General features: G+C 36.6%; 1 long non-coding RNA gene across 4 annotated transcripts in view; it reads left to right on the top strand.

Moving 5' to 3' along the window:
- Positions 1–13,562, top strand: part of LOC137243556 (uncharacterized) — a 47,873-nt gene extending 34,311 nt beyond the window's left edge. Inside the window, exons 2-3 of one of the 4 annotated variants that reach the window (XR_010950550.1) lie at positions 10,444–11,298; positions 13,472–13,562. This is a non-coding gene — a long non-coding RNA (uncharacterized lncRNA). Of the gene's footprint in view, positions 1–10,443; positions 11,362–13,471 lie in introns of all 4 variants that reach the window. The other 3 variants (XR_010950547.1, XR_010950549.1, XR_010950548.1) reach the window with 3 other exon arrangements.
- Positions 13,563–23,684: the final 10,122 nt, after the last annotated feature.

Raw genomic sequence — 23,684 nt, 5'->3', positions numbered from 1 at the left:
TAAACTTGAAAAGTTCATATTTACAATTTGTGTCTGTACTCTTTCAACTTCCTGCATCTTCCGAAATTTGTAACTTTTTTGAAGTTAATGATAACAAGTAAGGAAGGTTAAGTTCGGGTGTAACCGAACATTACATACTCAGTTGAGAGCTATGGTGACAACATAAGGGAAAATAACCATGTAGGAAAATGAACCGAGGGAAACCCTGGAATGTGTTCTGACATGTGTATCAAATGAAAGGCATTAAAGAGTATTTTATGAGGGAGTGGGCCATAGTTCTATAGGTGGACGCCATTTAGGGATATAGCAATAAAGGTGGATCAGGGTTGACTCTAGAATGCGTTTGTACGATATGGGTATCAAATTAAAGGTGTTAATGAGTATTTTAAAAGGGAGTAATCCTTAGTTCCATAGGTGGACGCCGTTTCGAGATATCGCCACAAAGGTGGAACAGGGGTGACCCTAGAATTTGTTTGTACAATATGGGCATCAAACGAATGGTGTTAATGAGTATTTTAAAAGGGAGTGGGCCTTAGTTCTATAGGTGGATGCCGTTTCTAAATATCGCCATAAAGGTGGACCAGGGTTGACTCTAGAATGTGTTTGTACGATATAGGTATCAAATTAAAGGTATTAATGAGGGTTTTAAAAGGGAGTGGTGGTTGTTGTTTAGGTGGTCGCCTTTTCGAGATATCGCCATAAAGGTGGACCAGGGGTGACTCTAGAATGCGTTTGTACGATATGGGTATCAAATGAAAGGTGTTAATGAGTATTTTAAAAGGGAGTAATCCTTAGTTCCATAGGTGGACGCCGTTTCGAGATATCGCCATAAAGGTGGACCAGGGGTGATCCTAGAATTTGTTTGTACAATATGGGTATCAAAAGAAAGGTGTTAATAAGTATTTTAAAAGGGAGTAATCCTTAGTCCCATAGGTGGACGCCGTTTCGAGATATCGCCATAAAGGTGGACCATGGGTGCCCCTAGAATTTGTTTGTACAATATGGGCATCAAACGAAAGGTGTTAATGAGTATTTTAAAATGGAGTGGGCCTTACTTCTATAGGTGGACGCCGTTTTGAAATATCGCCATAAAGGTGGACCAGGGGTGACTCTACATTGTGTTTGTACGATATGTGTATCAAATTAAAGGTATTAATGAGGGTTTTAAAAGGGAGTGGTGGTTGTTGTATAGGTGGTCGCATTTTCGAAATATCGCCATAAAGGTGAACCAGGCGTGACTCTAGAATTTGTTTGTACAATATGGGTATCAAAAGAAAGGTGTTAATGAGTATTTTAAAAGGGAGTAATCCTTAGTTCCATAGGTGGACGCCGTTTCGAGATATCGTCATAAAGGTGGGCCAGGGGTGACTCTAGACTTTGTTAGTACGATATGGGTATCAAATTAAAGGTGTTAATGAGTATTTTTAAAAGGGAGTAATCCTTAGTTCCATAGGTGGACGCCGTTTCGAGATATCGCCATAAAGGTGGACCAGGGTTGACTCTAGAATGTGTTTGTACGATATAGGTATCAAATTAAAGGTATTAATGAGGGTTTTAAAAGGGAGTGGTGGTTGTTGTTTAGGTGGTCGCCTTTTCGAGATATCGCCATAAAGGTGGACCAGGGGTGACTCTAGAATTTGTTTGTACAATATGGGTATCAAATGAAAGGTGTTAATGAGTATTTTAAAAGGGAGTAATCCTTAGTTCCATAGGTGGACGCCGTTTCGAGATATCGCCATAAAGGTGGACCAGGGGTGATCCTAGAATTTGTTTGTACAATATGGGTATCAAAAGAAAGGTGTTAATGAATATTTTAAAAGGGAGTAATCCTTAGTTCCATAGGTGGACGCCGTTTCGAGATATCGCCATAAAGGTGGGCCAGGGGTGACTCTAGAATTCGTTTGTGCAATATGGGTATCAAACGAAAGTAGTTAATGAGTATTTTAAAAGGGAGTGGGCCTTAGTTCTATAGGTGGACGCCTTTTCGAGGTATCGCAATAAAGGTGGACCAGGGGTGACTCTAGACTTTGTTAGTACGATATGGGTATCAAATGAAACGTGTTAATGAGTATTTTTAAAAGGGAGTGGGCCTTCGTTCTATAGGTATTCGCTTTTTCGAGATATCGCAATAAAGGTGGACCAGGGGTGACTTTAGAATTTGTTTGTACGATATGGGTATCAAATGAAAGGTGTTAATGAGTATTTTAAAAGGGAGTGGGCCTTAGTTCTATAGGTGGACGCCGCTTCGAAATATCGTCATAAAGGTGGACCAGGGGGTGACTCTAGAATGTGTTTGTACGATATGGGTATCAAATTAAAGGTATTAATGAGGGTTTAAAAGGGAGTGGTGGTTGTTGTATAGGTGGTCGCATTTTCGAAATATCGCCATAAAGGTGGACCAGGGGTGACTCTAGAATTTGTTTGTACAATATGGGTATCAAAAGAAAGGTGTTAATGAGTATTTTAAAAGGGAGTAATCCTTAGTTCCATAGTTGGACGCCGTTTCGAGATATCGCCATAAAGGTGGGCCAGGGGTGACTCTAGAATTGGTTTGTGCAATATGGGTATCAAACGAAAGGAGTTAATGAGTATTTTAAAAGGGAGTGGTGGTAGTTGTGTATGTGAAGGCGTTTTCCAGATATCGACCAAAATGTGGACCAGGGTGACCCAGAACTTCATCTGTTGGATACCGCTAATTTATTTATATATGTAATACTTGCGAAGATTTTAAGGGTTTTTTATTTCGCCCTGCAGAAATTTTTCATTTTCTTCTACTTAATATGGTAGGTGTCACAACCATTTTATAAAGTTTTTTCTAAAGTTATATTTTGCTTCAATAAAACAATCCAATTACCTTACCATGTTTCATCCCTTTTTCGTATTTGGTATAGAATTATGGAATTTTTTTCATTTTTCGTAATTTTCGATATCGAAAAAGTGGGCGTGGTCATAGGCGGATTTCGTTCATTTTTCATACCAAGATAAAGTGAGTTCAAGTAAGCACGTGAACTAAGTTCATTAAAGATATGTCGATTTTTGCTCAAGTTATCGTGTTAACGGCCATGCGGAAGGACAGACGGACGACTGTGTATAAAAACTGGGCGTGGCATCAACCGATTTCGCCCATTTTCACAGAAAAGAGTTAACGTCATAAAATCTATGCCCCTACCAAATTTCAAAAGGATTGGTTAATTTTTGTTCGACTTATGGCGTTAAAAGTATCCTAGACAAATTAAATGAAAAAGGGCGGAGCCACGCCCATTTTGAAATTTTCTTTTATTTTTGTATTTTTTTGCACTATATCATTACTGGAGTTGAATGTTGACATAATTTACTTATATATCGTAAATATATTAAATTTTTTGTTAAAATTTTACTTAAAAAAAATTTTTTTTTTTAAGTGGGCGTGGTCCTCCTCCGATTTTGCTAATTTTAATTAAACGTACATATAGTAATAGGAGTAATGTTCCTGCCAAATTTCATTATGATATCTTCAACGACTGCCAAATTACAGCTTGCAAAAATTTTAAATTACCTTCTTTTAAAAGTGGGCGGTGCCACCTCCATTGTCCAAAATTTTACTAATTTTCTATTCTGCGTCATAAGTTCAACTCATCTACCAAGTTTCGTCGCTTTATCTGTCTTTTGTAATGAATTATCGCAATTTTTCTGTTTTTCGAAAGTTTCTATATCGAAAAAGTGGGCGTGGTTATAGTCCGATATCGTTCATTTTAAATAGCGATCTGAGATGAGTGCTCATGAACCTACATACCAAATTTCATCAAGATACCTCAAAATTTACTCAAGTTATCGTGTTAACGGATGGACGGACGGACGGACGGACATGGCTCAATCAAATTTTTTTTCGATCCTGATTATTTTGATATATGGAATTCTATATCTATCTCGATTCCTTTATATATGTACAACCAACCGTTATCCAATCAAACTTAATATACTCTGTGAGCTCTGCTCAACTGAGTATAAAAATATACCTACACAAAGCATTGCTGCATACACAGACCCCTCTATACTTGTTGACTTTTTTCGTGGGTGTCAGCAGCAGTGAACAAATTTGCTTGAAAAAAAAGGAACAGATGAACAAAAATAACAACTTCCCTACAAGAAACGCTGATAGTTTTACTAATGCAATCACACTTGTAATTGACAATGCTGATCCTGCGATGACGTAAACATTGATACTCAAATTTATGTATGTTCCTTTGTTCGCTCACGCATGTCCGCATGTTCCCAACGACAGGCTATAATCATGAAAAAGGACTGAAACTGGGAAGGCTTCGGACACCTGGTACAGAACAAAAGAACATACAGCAGATACCATAATGCATGTGAGACAGATAGATAATTCTCAACGGAATTTTATGTATGCGAGAACAGATTATCCGATTTAATCATGTTGTCACTACTGACTGTCATATGACAATCAAATGATTATCACGGTTGTTTTGTTATTTTTTAAATTCCGCCATTTTCAACCGACGAAAACCATATAAAAATAAGTTTAAAAAATGAAAAAGAGAGCATTTCAAAGCTCCATGCTAAAAGAAAAACAAATCGAAAATAATATTAAAAATAAAATTAAAGAAAAAAAAAACTTTTTTAAAAATAAGCTTTTATTATTTTGGTTAATAAAATTAACTAAAAAGTAAACAATAAATTGACTCTAAAGAAATATAACACTTTATAAGTTCATTGTAAGCTTAAACGATAATTAGGCTTTTTCGTCTGCGACAAAAAAATTCTATATTGTACATAATTATATATTTTTAACATTAAAACTTTACACCTAAATTATTAAATCTTACAGTTTATATCACAGTCCTAATTGTTCTAATAAAAAACGTGTTAAATTTTGATGGTATAATTAAGAACATTTAGGATCTCCTTTTCTTGCTATCGCAATGTAACACGCTTTTATAAGAACAATTAGGACTGTGATATAAACTGTAAGATTTAATAATTTAGGTGTAAAGTTTTAATGTTAAAAATATATAATTATGTACAATATAGAATTTTTTTGTCGCAGACGAAAAAGCCTAATTATCGTTTAAGCTTACAATGAACTTATAAAGTGTTATATTTCTTTAGAGTCAATTTATTGTTTACTTTTTAGTTAATTTTATTAACAAAAATAATAAAAGCTTATTTTAAAAAAGTTTTTTTTTCTTTAATTTTATTTTTTACTTTTTAGTTCGTTTTATTAACAAGTAATAGAAGCTTGTTCTTATAAAAGCTTTAAATATAAGTATAGGGGGTGAAACAAAAACACATATATCAGTTACATCTGCGTATAATGCGTATTGGAATTTATTAGTACACATTTTATGCGCAGCAACTTCAGAGGTGTATTTAAAGTTTAAAGCATTGTAAATATAAGTATTGAAGTCATGAGCCTGCCAGCTCAATGGTAGCTCATTGACGAAATTACTCCAAGCGAATTTTTGACGCTTCTTAGTAGTGAGTGCGTAGTACATTTTACTTGCGCTATTGAGTGAAACGACTTTTGTGTGTCAGGCACGAGTTTGGTGTTATTGGCGCTACTGGCAGTGATGACACTGAGCTGTTGACGGTAGCGCTGGTAGTTCAGATTTTGAATCAGAGAAAGAATTGATGACCCGTGTGAATTGTTATGGCTTTGGCCGTGTAAATTATTATGGTGTATTTGTATATTTTAGATTTAATGCACAATTAATATTTGTGTGTTTGAGCGGCCAAATAATAACAGTAGTATTGCTAAAGTGCTGCTTAGTTGATGGAATGTCGCTAATTTCTTAGCGATGATCAGCAGATTGTCAATATTTCGTTCAACGGACGCGCGAAATTGCCACATCTGCTCAAATTTTCCAAAGATTTTCCATTCTTGATTTAACTTAAGCTGTTATGCCAATATTTTTCAGCCAGCTTTTTTCAAATAGGTAATTTTTCCAAAAGCAAAATAAATTACAGAAAAGATTACAGGGTTAAACAGCCTAAAAAATTCAGCTATGTTGGTTATACACAGAAATACAACAGAGGATTGTGTCTCCGCTTTTCGCAAACGATGAGATTCACCACGCGTGACACGTGATTCACCACGTCCAAATATCACAATCCACGGATAGGTACCGGCTTGTTTGTATGGGACTTAGGCTGTTATGCCAAAGTAAATACAAATCTTTACCGATAACTGTGTTATCGATTAATTTATCGAATTCTAACAAAGTAATATTGCATTGTCATCGGAGTTATACATGTGTGCAAAATTTCAGCTCAATCGGACACCGGGAAGTGTATCAAATTTAACTTGCAAGATTCCATTACAGACAACAAAAGTGAAAGTAAATAAAAGCTTATAATTATAAAAATACCAAAAGCTGGCGGAATGTATGGGGCGCCCTCAACAAATTGATACGCGAAAAATAATAGTGGTTAGTGGTGATTCATTTTTAAATGTGTTTCCGCATGAGGAAAGCGCTCTTCTGTTGTTTTGTTATTTTCTGAATTTAAATTGAACATTTTGAACCCGAATTCTTATAAAACTATTTATTTTAAACAAATAAGAAACACGTATGCTTTTATCACGTACAAAATTAAAAACGTAATGAAATAAAGTAAATAAAAAGCAACAAGTAAGGAAGGCTAAGTTCGGGTGTAACCGAACATTACATACTCAGTTGAGAGCTATGGAGACAAAATAAGGAAAATGAACCTGGGGTAACCCTGGAATGTGGTTGTATGACATGTGTATCAAATGAAAGGTATTAAAGAGTATTTTAAGAGAGAGTAGGCCATAGTTCTATGTATGGACGCCATTTAGGGATATGTTTGTACGTTATGGGTATCAAATTAAAGGTGGTTAGTTCTATAGGTGGACGCCTTTTCGAGATATCGCCATAAAGGTGGACCAAGGGTGACTAGAATGTTTGTACGATATGGGTATCAAACGAAAGGTGTTACTGAGCATTTTAAGAGGGAGTGGGCATTAGGTGTATAGGGGGACGCCTTTTCGAGATATCGCCATTAGGGTGGGCCAGGGTGACTCTAGAATGTGTTTGTACGATATGGGTATCAAATGAAAGGTGGTAATGAGTATTTTAAAAGGGAGTAATCCTTAGTTCTATAGGTGGACGCCTTTTCGAGATATCGCCATAAAGGTGGACCAAGGGTGACTCTAGAATGTTTGTACGATATGGGTATCAAACGAAAGGTATTACTGAGTATTTTAAGAGGGAGTCGGAATTAGGTCTATAGGTGGACGCCTTTTCGAGATATCGCCATTAGGGTGGGCCAGGTGTGACTCTAGAATGTTTGTACGATATGGGTATCAAACGAAAGGTGTTACTGAGCATTTTAAGAGGGAGTGGGCATTAGGTCTATAGGTGGACGGACGCCTTTTCGAGATATCGCCATTAGGGTGGGCCAGGGGTGACTCTAGAATGTTTGTACGATATGGGTATCAAACGAAAGGTGTTACTGAGCATTTTAAGAGGGAGTGGACATTAGGTCTATAGGTGGACGCCTTTTCGAGATATCGCCATTAGGGTGGGCCAGGGGTGACTCTAGAATGTTTGTACGATATGGGTATCAAACGAAAGGTGTTACTGAGCATTTTAAGAGGGAGTGGGCATTAGGTCTATAGGTGGACGCCTTTTCGAGATATCGCCATTAGGGTGGGACAGGGGTGACTCTAGTATGTGTTTGTACGATATGGATATCAAATTAAAGGTATTAATGAGGGTTTTAAAAGCGAGTGGCCCTTAGATGTATATGTGAAGGCGTTCTCGCGATATCGACCAAATTTTGACCAGGTGATCCAGAAATACATCTGTCGGGTACTGTTAATTTATTTATATATGCAATACCACTAACAGTATTCCTGCCAAGGGTCCAAGGGCTGTTGATTTCGCCTTGTAGAACTTTTTCATTTTCTTCTACTTAATATGGTAGGTGTCACACCCATTTTACAAAGTTTTTTCCAAAGTTATATTTTGCGTCAATAAACCAATCCAGTTACCATGTTTCATCCCTTTTTTCGTATTTGGTATAGAATTATGGCATTTTTTTCATTTTTCGTAATTTTCGATATCGATAAAGTGGGCGCGGTTATGGTCGGATTTCGGCCATTTTTTATACCAAGATAAAGTGAGTTCAGATAAGTACGTGGGCTAAGTTTAGTAAAGATATATCGGATTTTGCTCAAGTTATTGTGTTAACGGTCGAGCGGAAGGACAGAGGGTGGACTGTGTATAAAAAATGGGCGTGGCTTCCACCGATTTCGCCCATTTTCACAGAGAACAGTTATCGTCATAGAATCTATGCTCATACCAAATTTGAGAAGGATTGGTAAATTTTTGTTCGACTTATGGCAATAAAAGTATTCTAGACAAACTAAATGAAAATGGGCGGAGCCACTCCCATTTTGAAATTTTCTTTTATTCTTGTATTTTGTTGCATCATATCATTACTGGAGTTGAATTTTGACTTAATTTACTTATATACAGTAAAGATATTAAATTTTTTGTTAAAATTTGAATTAAAAAAATTTTTTTTAAAAAGTGGGCGTGTTCTTCATCCGATTTGGCTAATTTTTATTTAGCACATATATAATAATAGTAGTAATGTTCCTGCCAAATGTCATGATGATATCTTCAACGACTGCCAAATTACAGCTTGCAAAACTTTTAAATTACCTTCTTGTTAAAGTGGGCGGTGCCACGCCCATTGTCCAAAATCTTACTAATTTTCTATTCTGCGTCATAACCTCAACCCATCTACCAAGTTTCGTCGCTTTATCTGTCTTTTGTAATGAATTATCGCACTTTTTCGGTTTTTCGAAATTTTCGATATCGAAAAAGTGGGCGTGGTTATAGTCCGATATCGTTCATTTTAAATAGCGATCTGAGATGAGCGCTCAGGAACCTACATGCCAAATTTCATCAAGATACCTCAAAATTTACTCAAGTTATCGTGTTAACGGACGGACGGACGGACGGACGGACGGACATGGCTCAATCAAATTTTTTTTCGATCCAATCAAACTTAATATACTCTGTGAGCTCTGCTCAACTGAGTATAAAAAGCATTGTTTCATTTTTGGCGGAATATAACAATGGTCATTTATGATAGTATAACAATTAAACCTGATATCTACAGTAAACTATCATTTATGACACTTTTTGATAGTTAGAGTGTCAGCACTGATCCAGGAAAAGGAATGAGAGTGAGCAGTACGGCTATATACTTAATCAGTAGGCCATGTTGGTGTATAAGAAGGAGACAAAAGCTCACACGTACACAGTTGTTTACATCACATTTGCGCAAGTCCCCTTAAGTTTGTGATAGAAAGTTTGTATGAGGCGCTGATCGTTAGGTTGACATTGCTGACAATCAGATGATAGTCATATGATAGTCAGTGTTCTTGTAGGGTTGTTCGTTCATCAGAAAAAGAACGAAGGAACCGAATCTCTGAAATGAACGAAAAAGCACAACTCTAAAAAGAACGCAGTCGAATATAGTGGAATGAAGAATGGAGCAGAGTTGCATTGCATCAATATACTTTCAATCTTTGTATCAATATTACAGATAAATGTAGAAAAACAACTAAATACTTGAAGATAAGCAAACATATTCTCTTAATTATTGCAAATAAGGTATCCTCAATGCTATTTATTCCATCTGTTTAAAAATTTAACTTGATTTTTATTTTTAGATTTACGTAATATGGAGTTAGTAATGCATGTGTGTGAGCTAGTTTTGAGCGATCAGCTGTTAGTTGCGCCACACAATAACTCCGAAATGGTGAATCAGATTAATGAAATATGTGAACAAGGGACAACGCGTACTCACTAGATCCATAATATATGTTTTTGTTGTAGCGCAGGGTACTCCCCGAAGGTCTTGGGGAGTGTTATCGCTGTTGATGGTCCTAGGCCGGATGCAGATCCGGTACGTTCCGGTACGTTGTTATGAACACATGCGACCTCCCACCCCCTAGATCCATGAGGAGGTCGGAGTCGCCAGACCCTCGGTTGTTAATGTAACAGGATGCACCACGGATAGGTGAGGTTGACAATTGGGTTTGGAGAAGCTATGTATTGCGCTGGCAACCTGAAAGGGTTGCGCTACACAACCCCTTGAATCTATTTGGTATTTTCGTCGCCTCTTACGAGAGGCATACCTAAAGCGGGTATATTCTAACCGCCTAACCCGCCGGGGGTGTCCATAAATAATACATTATTAAAAAAAAAATAATAATAATATATTATTTTTTTTTTTAATAGTTGCATAGCCTAATTTGTATCGCTTGAGTAAAAATAGTTTTTGATACGTGATCGTATGTTATGATTCCATAGCTGCATGCTTAATTGTTTTTTATGTTTTTTTTTTATTTTTAATAATTGACATTTCGCTTCCATTAATTTGCTTCTTTTCTACTCTTTTCAGTGCGCGACAGGAACATTGGGAAGGAGAACTATACAGTTTGAGGTATAAATGTGTAAAAAGTGCAAAATATATAATATTATAGTTTATTTGAATTTATAAAAGTTGGTCCAATTAATAAGAACTGAAGAGAAAATTTTCAAAATAAAGTAGTACGTATTTCTCAAAATTTGAAAAATTAACAATTGAGAAAAAATGTTAAAAAGAACTAAAGAACGCGCATCAAAACACAAAACAAACACTGAAATAAGTAATTAAATAAAACCAAACAAACAGCTTAGAAACATAAAAACAATAAAAAATATTAAAAAAAAAAACTATTTAAAAAACAAGTTTAATATAAAAAGCAATAAAGAAAAAATTCCAAAGCGTCATAAATCAATCAAAAAAATTAAAAAATATTTACTCTTATCAGTTGATACGATATTGTATACGTTGTTGTAGCAAGTGCTGCAGACTAAGAGCGCCATATATTTGGAGCACTCAACAAGCAAAAGAAACAAGTAATTTTTATATTATTTGTTGCTGTCTGTATTGTGTGTGATTTCTATAGAAGTGACGTTGGTTCTATCAACAACAGTCCATCTTTATCAGTTTAGCAAGAGAATCAGTCAGCTGTTTACGACGCAATAAGAATTTACACACTAAAAAACAAAGCATAGTTAATCCATCGTATACCTATGTATATACATATATACATACATATGTATGAGTTTTGTGCTCTAGCATTTTCGATATTGTAAAAGTGACTAACGTAAATCAACGTTACAAAAATTAACCACCAAATCGTAGTATAATAAAATAAATCCATAAATTGAGTGTTGGGGAGACGTCAGAGAAGAACAACGGCCTTCAAAGGCAAATATTTAAACATTAAGTACCTCATACGTGTAGAAACTATAAAACAACAACAACTACGAGGTTTGCCTTTTATATTATGCGCTTAATAATGAAAATACAGTCAAATATTAAGGAAAATAATTTTATTGCTTTTCAAAATATTCTCCATCCAAGTCAAAACACTTCTGCATTCGCTCGAACCAATTTTCAAAGCACTTTTGCCAATCAGAAGAGGCCACCTCTAAAACGAGCTGTTTGAAGGCTTCTACAGCTCCTTCAGGCGTTGAAAATCGTTGACCCTGCATTTTATTTTTGATGTTCGGGAATAAAAAGAAATCATTAGGTGCCAAATCAGGGATGTAAGGCGGATGACCCATCAATTCGACCTTTTGAGTCCTCAAAAACTCTTGTGTGAATCGGTCCGTGAGAGCTCGCATTGCGAAGAATGATTTTTCTTCGGCGGTTGGTTTTATTTAATCCTACAACAACTTCTGGCAAACAAATGGTTGTATACCACTCAGAATTAACCGTTTTAAGTTTATCTAGTGGAACAGTTGCGACATGACCAGATTTTCGGAAAAAAAAAAACAGGCGACCATTTGCTTTGAGGTGCTTCTTGCGCGAACAACTTTTGTTGGATTAGGCTCGCCTTGGAACACCCATACAGTCGATTGCTGCTGTGTTTCCGGCTCATATGCATATGTCCAAGATTCGTCACCTGTTACGCTGTCATAGACGTGCATTGACATCGCATTGTATAAGAAAAAATAAAATTAAAATATCAGGCTAAACATAAGAGTATAGCAGTATGTAAAGCAGCAAACGAACATTCAAAGCCAATGCAGTTATACAAATCATTGTACCGCGAGCACCAATGGCGCAGGGGACTGTTTCTAGCAAAATTTTGCCGGCATAGAGGTAAATGAAAAGGCACAAAATGTCTGGACGCCCTAGCAGGAACCGCAAAATTTAGTTGACTGATTAGGTCAGGGGAGTCAATCACACCAATGATGAGCTTGTGAATGAACATAACGCCAAGTAATACTCTACGATTCTCTAGAGATGGCAAATTAATTAGAAGAAGTATATTCCTGTATGGTGGAAGATGAGTACTTGATTCCCAGTTGAGACCTCGTAATGCAAAAATTAAAAACCGTCTCTGGATCGACTCAATCCGATCAACATGGATTTGATAGATCGGAGACCAGACACTTGAACCGTACTCGAGAATAGGACGTACCAGCGAGGTATAAAGGATCTTTGTGAAATAAGGGTCATCAAACTCTTTAGCCCAACGTTTGATAAAACCTAATACACCAGTTGCTTTGTTTATAGCGGTTGAAATATGTGTGGTAAAACTTAATTTCGGATCAAAAATAACTCCTAGATCAGTTACAATAGATATCCGCTCCAAGGGGTCGCCGTTAAGTGTATAAGATGATAGGACCGGCTTCACACGGTGAAAAGTCATTTGCTTACATTTAGAGTAATTCAAAAAAAGTAATTTTGCAGTACACCAGCTTTGAAATGAGTCAAGATCGGCCTGAAGCTGATTAAAACAGAACAAGTTCGAAGGCAGATATGTGTAACAAATTTTTACATCATCTGCATACATAAAAACTCTAGAATGTAATATAACCTTTGGTAAGTCGTTAATGAACAGGTTAAAGAGTAATGCCAAAAAAATTCCAAACTATACGATACAAGTATCTGATTACAGCTGTCGTTGTTGTTGTTGTAGCGATAAGGTTATTCCCGGAAGGCTTTGGGGAGTGTTATCGATGTGATTATGGTCCTTTGCCGGATACAGATCCGGAACGCTCCGGTAACACAGCACCATTAAGGTACTAGCCCGACCATCTCGGCAACGATTTGTATGGCCACATTAAACCTTCAGGCCATCCTTCCCTCTCCACCCCCCAAGTTCCATGAGGAGAAGCTGTATATTGCGCTGGCAACCTGAAAAGGTTGCCCTACACAACCCCTTGAATCTGGTATTTTAGTCGCCCCTTATGACAGCCATACCTACCGCGGGTATATTCTAACCCCTTTACCCGCTGGGACATCTAATTACAGCTAATCACATGTAGTGTTGTCAAGGCGCAAATATAAAATGCAACCCTCGTATAATAAAAATTAACAAACAAGCAAACAATTGTTATCGCTCCCATAAATATTCACACAAAACTAGTAAACAATTCGTATAGGTACATATATATGTAGTGGTTGCAAAAATAACAAAAAATAAGACTTAAAGCAACAATCGCTATCAAAAAAAAGAATAATCATAAAATAAATACACAAGCAAAGTCTCAACCTCAACGTGCCATTAACCGTATGCATATACTTTACCAACAAACAAATATACAAACGTCTATACAGCAATACGTCTGGCATAGCTCGAATCAACGATCATTGAATCTATATATATATATGAGCTGGCACAATTCGTGACATAGATCGTCGTACTCTCAACGTAATTTAAAGTGCTTAACAAACTTGCCAACAATTCAGTCTAGTTCTGACTTTCGTACGGATAACTTCCAGAACAAAAAGGAATTAATAGAGATCACTTTGGATTGTGCTACAACCAAGTGGGAAACTACGCTGAACAGAGACACAGCAAAAGCAAAAACAAAATACAAAGAAAAACGACATTATTAGACATTTGCCAAACTGAATCCATTTGTGGATCATTATTTAAATTTTCTGTGCTGAACGGTGCAAAGGAAACCGTTTTCCGATGTCGATTAATTCGCCAATACCCACAAACTCTGACCTGATTTAAACAGGCAAAAAAGCGAAAAAATTTGGGCATCAATTAAAATACCAATTTTTTCAACAACAACAATAATTAGAGGAACAACACCACAAACAAAAAGGTGTTGTTTTGTTTTCGTTTCCGTTTCATTTTCAAAAATATTCTTGGTTGAATTTGGGTTATTAAGTTCGTTTTAACTGTGCCTTACCGTAATTATTCATATACGTTGTATAAGTGTTTTCAAAACATATCCCAAAGAGGCACAACAAGTGTAATACCAGTGAAAAAGAATTCAAAACGTGTATCAAAGAATCACGTGCTATTATGTTGTGGTAAAACAAAGCAACACAAACTAACACAACTTCAACGCTGGAAAAGCAGCAACAAAGCAACTAAGTGACTCACTACCTGTTTTCAGAATAAAATTAAACCGAAAAGTTGATGAGAGCGCTTTCCAGTGAAACAAAAATACATAATAAATTGTTGACTTTTACGTATAGCTCCAGCTATTATATATAGACTGCAAAAACTACGCATCGATCAGTCGTTAGCAAACAATTGTTGATAGCGTTTTGGTGAACGTGCGTAAAGCGCGTTAAACAAAAAAAGTTTAATAAATTTTCTTTTGTGTACCTAAATTCAAAGAAATAATAATAATAAAATTGTTGCGTTTTAACGGTGAAAGCGATAAACATAAACAACAATCTGAAGAAACAAAGAATTTAATTTATCCAGGCTTTGGCCGTTGTATGGGTAAGTGAATTTCAAGAAACTAGGTTTTTATACTAAATTAATTACGTGTATTTAATTAGCGAGACGTGCTCATATTGCTTTATACAATTGTTTTTGTTATTGATATTAGAGAAAAATTTAAAAGTGAACAGCGCAAGTACTGCTAATAAAAGCAATACTGTAAAAATCCAATGTTACTAAACTCTTAGAGCGCGCCTAAAATATTGCACACAATTAGGATTAAATAGCATATAGAATTAGTATGTACCTAAATGTTGAATAAAAGGAATAGCAACAAAAAGGCAATACTTAGAGACCAATTGCAAAGCGAGCAGCGGAGCATTCATATGGCTGAGTGATTCATATGCCTTTACACTAGTATAAAGTATGAATGCGAGTATTAAAGTTACGTAGGTACCTGTCTCTGAAGACCCAACACCACGGTGTAACTTAAACACTGATCAATATCCGTTGATCGGCGGCCCAACAAGTTGGTACCAATCGGCTGAATTAGGTGTTCAAGTCAACCAGCCTTGGTATGGCCGGGGGGACTATCCAACACCGCCATTCCATTTCGGATTAATGGCAGCCGGTTGCACGACGGCAACTCCACCGCGAGTTCCGTGCTTGTCTCTGTATCCCTCTTTCATTGATTTTTGTTATCTCAACATCTGATTAGACGTATGAAATATTGTTGACAACGAACTGGTTTTGCTTCGATATTGCTTAAGGCGGCACTTCCCTCCAACGCTATGCACCATCCTGTTATGAACCAACTACCGATGTCATCTATCAGTGCAAGTGTCTTTCCAGCATGAATAACTACTTAAATGTTCCATAGAATGAGGGCGTCATATAATTCCTTGTGAATAAAACTATCTGTCCTTGGAAAGAGACAGTGATACTCACAAGTACTTAGACAAAAACACTCGCAAAATACATCTTCGTTAAACATGGTGCTAAACCACTTGCACAACAAGATACATCTCGTCAGTCTCAGGTACTTGTGCGTTTAGGATCATGTTGCAACTGAATACAGACAAACGTTCCATTCAGTTTTATCTGCAACTTATATCTGCATTATTTGTTACTTATACATACGTGCCCACATATTCACCATTATTTGGTACTGTGGTATACAACTCAACTCGCTGTTGTATAAACTCCTTTTTATTTCACTCCAATTGCGCTCCGTTTATCCACAATTTAGGGCTATGGTCAACCTTTTCAACCATAGACCTGTGTTCGAAGGCCTTGCCGCCTCAGCAATATCTTCGCAAAAGCAGTCCGCCCACTGCTGTCATCTGACACCGTCAAATCTTGCCACGGTTTTGGATGTGGCCATTCATTCTACGAACGCCTCCCATTCGCAACGCAGTCTAAGGCAGCTTCAAGCATCTCAAAAGACAAGATGAGCACCCGCCCACTCGTACAATTATCAATTGTTTTCAGCTGACGATAGACATACGTTTCTCCATTACGCTTCGTTTTATGCTTCCGATTGTCCCAATTATGGGATGTGACCAACTCTTTCATCTGCCCCTTAGGGCCAGCTTTTCAATGAAATTGGGTTCTTGGCCCCCAAGGGAAAACTAGTCTACTCAGAGCGTGTCTGTTTTGAAACGACAGCCACCGCGATGCTCCCACAAGGGGGCCATCCCAAGGCAGGAAGATGAGACCGAATATAACGCAATATATTCAGATCACAACTGGCTTTTCCTGCTCCCGCGGTGGCACTTTTTATAAGGACCATGCTTAGGGTCCCGCAGGTGATACGCCGCATCCACTCTGCTCCCTTTCGAGTAAAGTCACCTTACTCATGAATTGGTTGGCCATGGTATTATGGCCGGGAAGCTAGCTGATGAAGAAATGAAATTCAGAAACATGTCCTGGTAATCATCGCCGTTTGTAAACTTTGCAAATTTTTCTCTAATATCAAGAAATTAATTACGTTTACTTTTCTCAAATAGCCGACTTGCTATTACAAATCAAGTTCAAACGATTTGACGTAGTATACATATTTGCGCCATAGAAATTCTTCTCTACATCTTGGCAAGCAATTTTTTTAAAACTTAAAACTCTTTCTTCCTTGGTCATAGGAATAATTTTCTTAAAAATATATATATATAATTTGTATAAAAAGAATCAAATTGTGCAACTGTCACTGCCGTGGATTTCTAGTCGAGGCGCTCAACTTTACAGTTTAGTGCTCTCATTAACTGAGCTAACGGCGGCCGCCGTGGTGTGATGGTAGCGTGCTCCGCCTACCACACAGAAGATCCTGTGCTCACGCCCTGGCAGGGCCGCCGAGAGAAAACCCGGGGTCGGGGGCAAAAAAATACAGGCCTCTAAACTAAAATGAACAAATTCTCAAAATCAAAATTACCGTGTTTTACATATTTATATGCTGCCTCGCTGTTGGTGCTTCAATACAGAGCATGCTAAGTCCTGTAAGGCGTTCTTGAGTTGAACACTATCAATGGAAGTTCTTTATCTTTCCAAGAACACTGAAGGAGCGTTCAGTACTAGCTACCGTAACAGGTATCGTGCAAAAAATACGTAGAGCAACACCAATGTTAGGAAAAATTGTAGCTAGATTTAGAGCACAGATAGCATTCAAAAATTCAAATGGTGACAGATTTTCGTTAAAATTTGCTGAGTAAATGTGCTTCAAGTGGATCATTTCATCTCCCAAACTCTCGAAAACGTCTTGTATCCAAATTCCCACAAAAAAGAAAAAGTGTTCTTCAAATTTTTCATGACAGCAAATCGTTCGGTAATACCTGCAATAACCAAATATACTATCACCAAAAAGGTGTTGTTTTTGGAATCAGTCTCGTGATGGTGTTGATTGTCTCGTTCTCTTCACATTCATAAAAATGTATTTTACTATTCCTTTTTCGAACGTCAGGAGACTTTGGTGAGATTCCCAATCCAGTGGCGTCTGTTTTGCATTCGTATAAAATGTATTCCTATTGATTTCTGATCAGATTTAAATCAGAGATCAAACTTTCTAAGTTTATAACTTCGATATCGATCGTAGTATCCCTGGCTTGCAGAATAATGTTTCTTTCATTAATAACTGTCAAAATCTTGAGGTCTGGAGGAAAACAAAATACATTCAAACTTGCTGATGTATTGAATAACGCCATTAACATCACCATATGTTTCCGCTGTCAAATTTAGCCCAAGTAACTCGTTTAGTGCCTGTTTCAATCCTTGGCTACGATTTGCAAAAGGCTTAACTGCCTCAACTTATAATTTATTTATTTTCTGTGAGAAAAAAGCTTGGACAGCATTTTTAGATTCCCGGGCCTCTCCAAAGCCCGGGCTCGGGGTAAATGTCCCCACTCCCCCCTCTCGTCGGGCATGCGCCCTGGGCAAAGCAACATCAAAATTTTAGAAACAAGTTTTTTCAATTAGAATAAAACTTTTCTAGGCGAGGTCGCCCCACAGTAGTTTTTGGCAAGCACTTCGAGTGTATTTCAGCCACGAAAAGCTCTCAGTGAAAAGTCATCTGCCTAGCAGATGCCGTTCGGAGTCGACATAAAACAAGTAGGTCCCGACCCGCCAATTTGTAGGAAAAATTAAAACGAGCACGACAACAATTGGAAGAGAAGCTCGGCCTAAAATTTCTTCAGAGGTTATCGCGCCTTACATTTATTTATTTATTTAGGTTAGTTTGAACTGACCGTGAATAAATACCTCACATAGACTGAATGTGTCCATAATGTTACCAGAATTTGTTTTTTCGACCAAACGGAAGACCCCAACAGGGATCAGAACTTATGTTACGAAAAACTCCGTCCGCTTGGCAAATACTAAGTTTCCTAGGGCCTAGCTTAATTCTGTCTCGAGATCTGGCAACTCTGCCGCCGCTAATAACTGACCTCGCGAGCGCAGGACACGAACGCAGAACATGCTCAACCGTTTCTTCCTGTAGCTAGCACTTTCTACATCTGCTGTTACTAACGAGGCTTAACTTATAAGCATGTGCCGTTAGAAGGCAGTGTTCAGTAAGTATGCCCATTGTGACTCAGTCTTGTCTCTTTAGAGATTTGAGCAACTCTTTCGAAGCTCAAGCGCGGGAGCATGTAGTATTTCCGCCCTGTATTTAATAGCACTATATTAAGGATTTAGTTTAAATTGTTTTCAACTGACACTCTATTTATTTTGCTGTAACTTTTTTCGGAAATACATGCAATTTCTAGACAAATATTTCCTTAAGAGGTGCAGTTAATAAGTTTATCATTGATCTAAACTTATTAAAGTCTAAAACAAACAAGATAACGTCTGATGAATTACGAACTGAATGTTTACAGGGAAATACGTAGCTTAGTTGTGGGAAAAGTAAACGTCGGAAAATACCTTCCATATATGTGACCCGGTCTTTGAAAAGGTGGCTTATGACTCAAAAAATAATTGCGAGAAACAGCTATTAACAGCTGTTTTTTTTTTGCGAGACAGCTGTTTTTTTTTTTTTTTGAGTCATAAGCCACCTTTTCTTAGAACGGGTCACATATATGCTTATATATTTTTTTTAAATTAAGTCACGTATTAATCCACATGTTGTTTGAGGTTATATATTTAGTTAAAATAGATTATTAATAATATATACATTATGAAAACATTTTCTTCAATTAAACTTTATGCACGGACTCAATTCATAAAGTTCCATATCTCATAACTTGATTAATTAATTTGATATACCATAATGAAGATCAAGGAACAAGCTGAGTATGCATCAAAATATCAAGTATACGGATTTGAAGCAAATGTGGCTAGTTTTACAACACCCTTTAATTTTAAAGCAAATGCCGAAATGAACGGCCAATACATGTTTGTGTAATGAAAAGAAATGACTATAGGCAAAACTAGTTAAACAAACGTAAAAAAAGGCAATTATAATTTGTAACGTGGCTGAATAGACAAAGACACTAATAATACTATGTACAAACACACACCAAATTGGCAATTTATTACGCACTCTATCATATAATAAATTGTAATAATAAATACCAATTTAAAAAAATTGCGTAATAAATTGTTTCAAACTGCAAATGCAACTTTGTAAAGTGTGTTTATTGAGTAGATTTAAACGTCAGTTACGCATGGCTGAACTATGTGGTTGGCTCATCTCATCAGCCGATTTGATTATTTTCCTTTCACTGGAGTAGGGATTGTCAAAAGATGATGGCAAACACAAAATGAAACCAAAACATTGAACACATTTTCTTACAATACACAAAAATTTCAAAGTTTTATGTTTTCATTCCATTCCATTCGCCTAATACCAACACGCACATTTTGACAGTCTGAACAAAGGTATGTTGTTTCTGTAGAGATGAGCCAACAGGCTATCAAATTACTATTGTGTAAGCTAAATTGAGTTGTACGAACACCACTCAATTTAAATCGAAATTATCTCAATTTATTTGAGTATAAGAGCACTTATGCAAACTAAACAATTTAAGTACTAAAGTAACTAAAACATAGAACGAACAAGTTATAAAAAATTAAAAATCGTGCGTTGGTAGATCATGTTTGGAGTAAATGAGCTGTTCCTTCGGAAGCGAAAAGGCAATCGATGCATAAGTTAAGCCTCCTACAACAAAATCTCAAGGCCTCTTAAATTGGTTCGTTTTATACCAAAAAGTTGTATACTATAGCTACTGAAGAACAGCTTCCGTAAGTGCTTCTTCCTCTACTTTTTTCTACTGGCTGCATATTTATTGGCAAGATTGTACATTTTATATGCCCATATAGTATATATGTAGCTTCATTACAAATTCATTTATTTCATAATTCATTTCTTCGATCATTCGATGATCATAGCAAATCAGATGTACATACCTACAACTTTAAACAAAAGCAAACGCATTTCAGCATATAACGTACTACATGTGTACATTAGAGTGGTCTTAAAAATTTGCTTTCCACAAAAAGACTGTACCGCCCCCAAAATTTATTCCTTTGCATGTAAGTAATAAATATCACAACTACTGGACAGATTACACCAGCTTAAGGCGTGGCACATTCCCATTGAAAATGCAAAAACCCATTTTTTTTTAATTTTCGGGAAAAATGCCCGACAAAATCTTATAGAAATTTGTAAATATGCTGTTTACTTAAAGTTAATTTATAACAAGAAAATGAAATAGGAAAACAATTTTTGGAAATGGGCATGGCACTTCTCATTTTTCAATCAAGCCTTTTCCAATGTTTTTTTTATGAAGCCAATTGACGTATCAAGTCAAAATTCGCTACACATATTTCTCCCACATTGGTAAAGGAACACGCCTATTTTATGAAAAATTTTTTTAATAAAGGATCATAGATCAATGTAAAAGGCATTATCTTTGCGAAAACCATCTTTATATCAATCGAACTATTGTTAAGAAAGTCTATATCCTTATTTTTAATAAATAAGAATATTTCTAATGAAATCGGCCAAAATACATTTAATAAACACCCCCCTTTAGACAAGACTTAATGTCAAGAAACTGAAACTAAATGAACTGTACTACAGCCCTCTATTTGTACTTAATTGGCGCTTAACCGTATATAGGGTTATATCCGTCCAACAAGGAGCGCCAATCGCTTCTACGCTCCGCCAACTGGCGGCAATTGGTCACAACAAGGGTATTTTAATCATTTTCCATCTGGTACCTCCAGCGGAGTGGGGGCCGCTCTCTTCCTCTGCTTTCGTAGGCGGGTTCCGTTAAAAATATTTTCTTGTTCGGTACTCGCCATCACCAACGCTTAGAGGTTCGTAAATCTTTCGAAGAACTTTTCTCTCGAACACTCCCAAAGCCGCTTCATCTGATGTTGTAATGATTCATGCTTCTGCACCATATAGCAGGACGGGTACGATAAGCGACTTGTAGAGCATGAGTTTCGTTTGCAGAGAGAGGACTTTACTTTTCAATTTCGTACCTTGTCCAAAAAGCATTTATTGTAAAGAGTGATTCTTCACTGGATTTCAAAGCGTTGCTTGCTTGCAATAATGCTGGTTCCCAAATAAACGCAGCCTTTTACTATTTCGAAATTATGGCTGCCAACAGTAGCGTGGTTTCCACGGCGCAAATGCGCTGACTCTTTGCTCGATGACAGCAGGTAATTCAGTTTGTCCTCATTCACCATCAAACCCATCAATTTATTAATTCTTGTCTTTTGTTTGGCAACGCTGCCTTTAATAAACCTACCTTTTCAAAAATAGATGTAGCTGCTTGGCCTTTATCCTCAAGTTTTAAATGAAACACAACGGCGACATCTGCCTATCATTATCTGTTTCTCCCGTCTCACAATGATGCATATCATTCTAGTGAGAACTGAGCGGGATACGGAGCTAGAAAAGTAACTGGACGATGGTTAATATGTGTGAAGTGAGAAAGTTGGATCGAAAAGAGAAATAAATGCTGTTAAGAATTAACCTGATGGAAATGAGTGGTTTTTTTTTAAATTAATGGAGAAAAATAACACAGTTTTAACAAACATGGAAGAAGAATAAGAAAGGTTGTGTAAGTTCGGATGTAAAAGAACATCATATACTCATCTAGAGATCTATCGTACAGTTCTTTTAGTACAATTTTTTGACCCTAGGTATTATCGAAAGAGGGATGTTTATTTAATGATTTTGAGTATTTTATAAGAAGTATTCCTTTTTGTACAGGAAATAAGTGTAAAGAGTTTCTTCAAAGTAGGTCAGTTCTTCTTCATTGGTCAAAAGAGGTTGCCACACCCATTTAAAAATGTTTTAGTTACGTCAATCGGTCTTCGAGTTATGGCTCCAGAAACGGTAGCCAATGCATGATCAAATAAGAGGTATCACGTTTCCAAAAATTGTTGCCATTCATTTATTAATTGTTATAAATAAATATTAGAAGAAAAATAGCGTGTTAACAATTTTTAATAAGGTTTTGTCTGGCATCGCTCTCGAAAATAACAAAAAACCCGATCCTGGGTATTTTCAATGAAAATGTGCCACGCCTTAACCTTAAGTTATCTGCTCTCGTGGGGCTGAGCAAAGGGCTTGTGTTTAGCTATATTTTATTAAAATAATTTGTTAAAAATAAACGATTGTGAGCACACAAAGAAATCTATTTGTACTATGGCACTATTGCGAATATTTGCACTGCATTATCGGCAGTTGCTATCATACACTAGATGGCAGCGCAAACTGTATTTTAATTGATGATTTAACAGCTGATTTCTTTTGATATTTGATAAGAGACTTTTATATTGGTTGCGCAAGATGCGCATGGGTTAGGCTCGTATATATATATACTTATTTTGAGTATTCGGACCACGTGAGGTAGTTTCAAACGAACGCCTTCCGAATATTCCAAGTTAACGGTTTATCGGGAACGATTCCATGAATGCTTAAACGAAAACGAGTTTTCCCAAGTTCCAAAGGTACATACTCCCTGTGTAGCGAGATCGCGCATAAGCTTAACTCTTTTGTTCAAGTCAAGGCCGGAAAATAAAGTTCTACGACAATCAGCCATTTTTCTTTTAATTTTGTGAGTTCATAGCGAACGCTTAGGGGAGTATCACCCTATGCAGGTTGCCAGTTCGAAATCGTCCTATCTCAAATTATTTTTCAAAACTTCCTCATTTCAGGACTTTTTTTCAAAAGCGCCCTACCTATCTCAGAATGTTTACATGACATTTAATGTTCAGTAGATAACTGACTAATTGATTTATGTAAAAGTTGCACATCGAAAATATATTCAATATGTACATACATACATGTAGGCTGTACTATACATATATGTAGTTAGGCGATTCGCAAAACCTCCCATTCCTCGTATGTTCTATGCTTCAATCAAATTTGATATTGGAACCCATTATAAAAATAAAAAACTTACAACTTTACAATGAACACGAAACTCTTGTGAATTATTTATAA

The sequence above is a fragment of the Eurosta solidaginis genome, chromosome 3, assembly GCF_040869045.1.
Source record: "Eurosta solidaginis isolate ZX-2024a chromosome 3, ASM4086904v1, whole genome shotgun sequence".
NCBI lineage: Eukaryota > Metazoa > Arthropoda > Insecta > Diptera > Tephritidae > Eurosta > Eurosta solidaginis.
The sequence above is the reverse complement of the archived record's forward strand: the minus strand, read 5'-3'. Positions and strand labels throughout refer to the sequence as shown.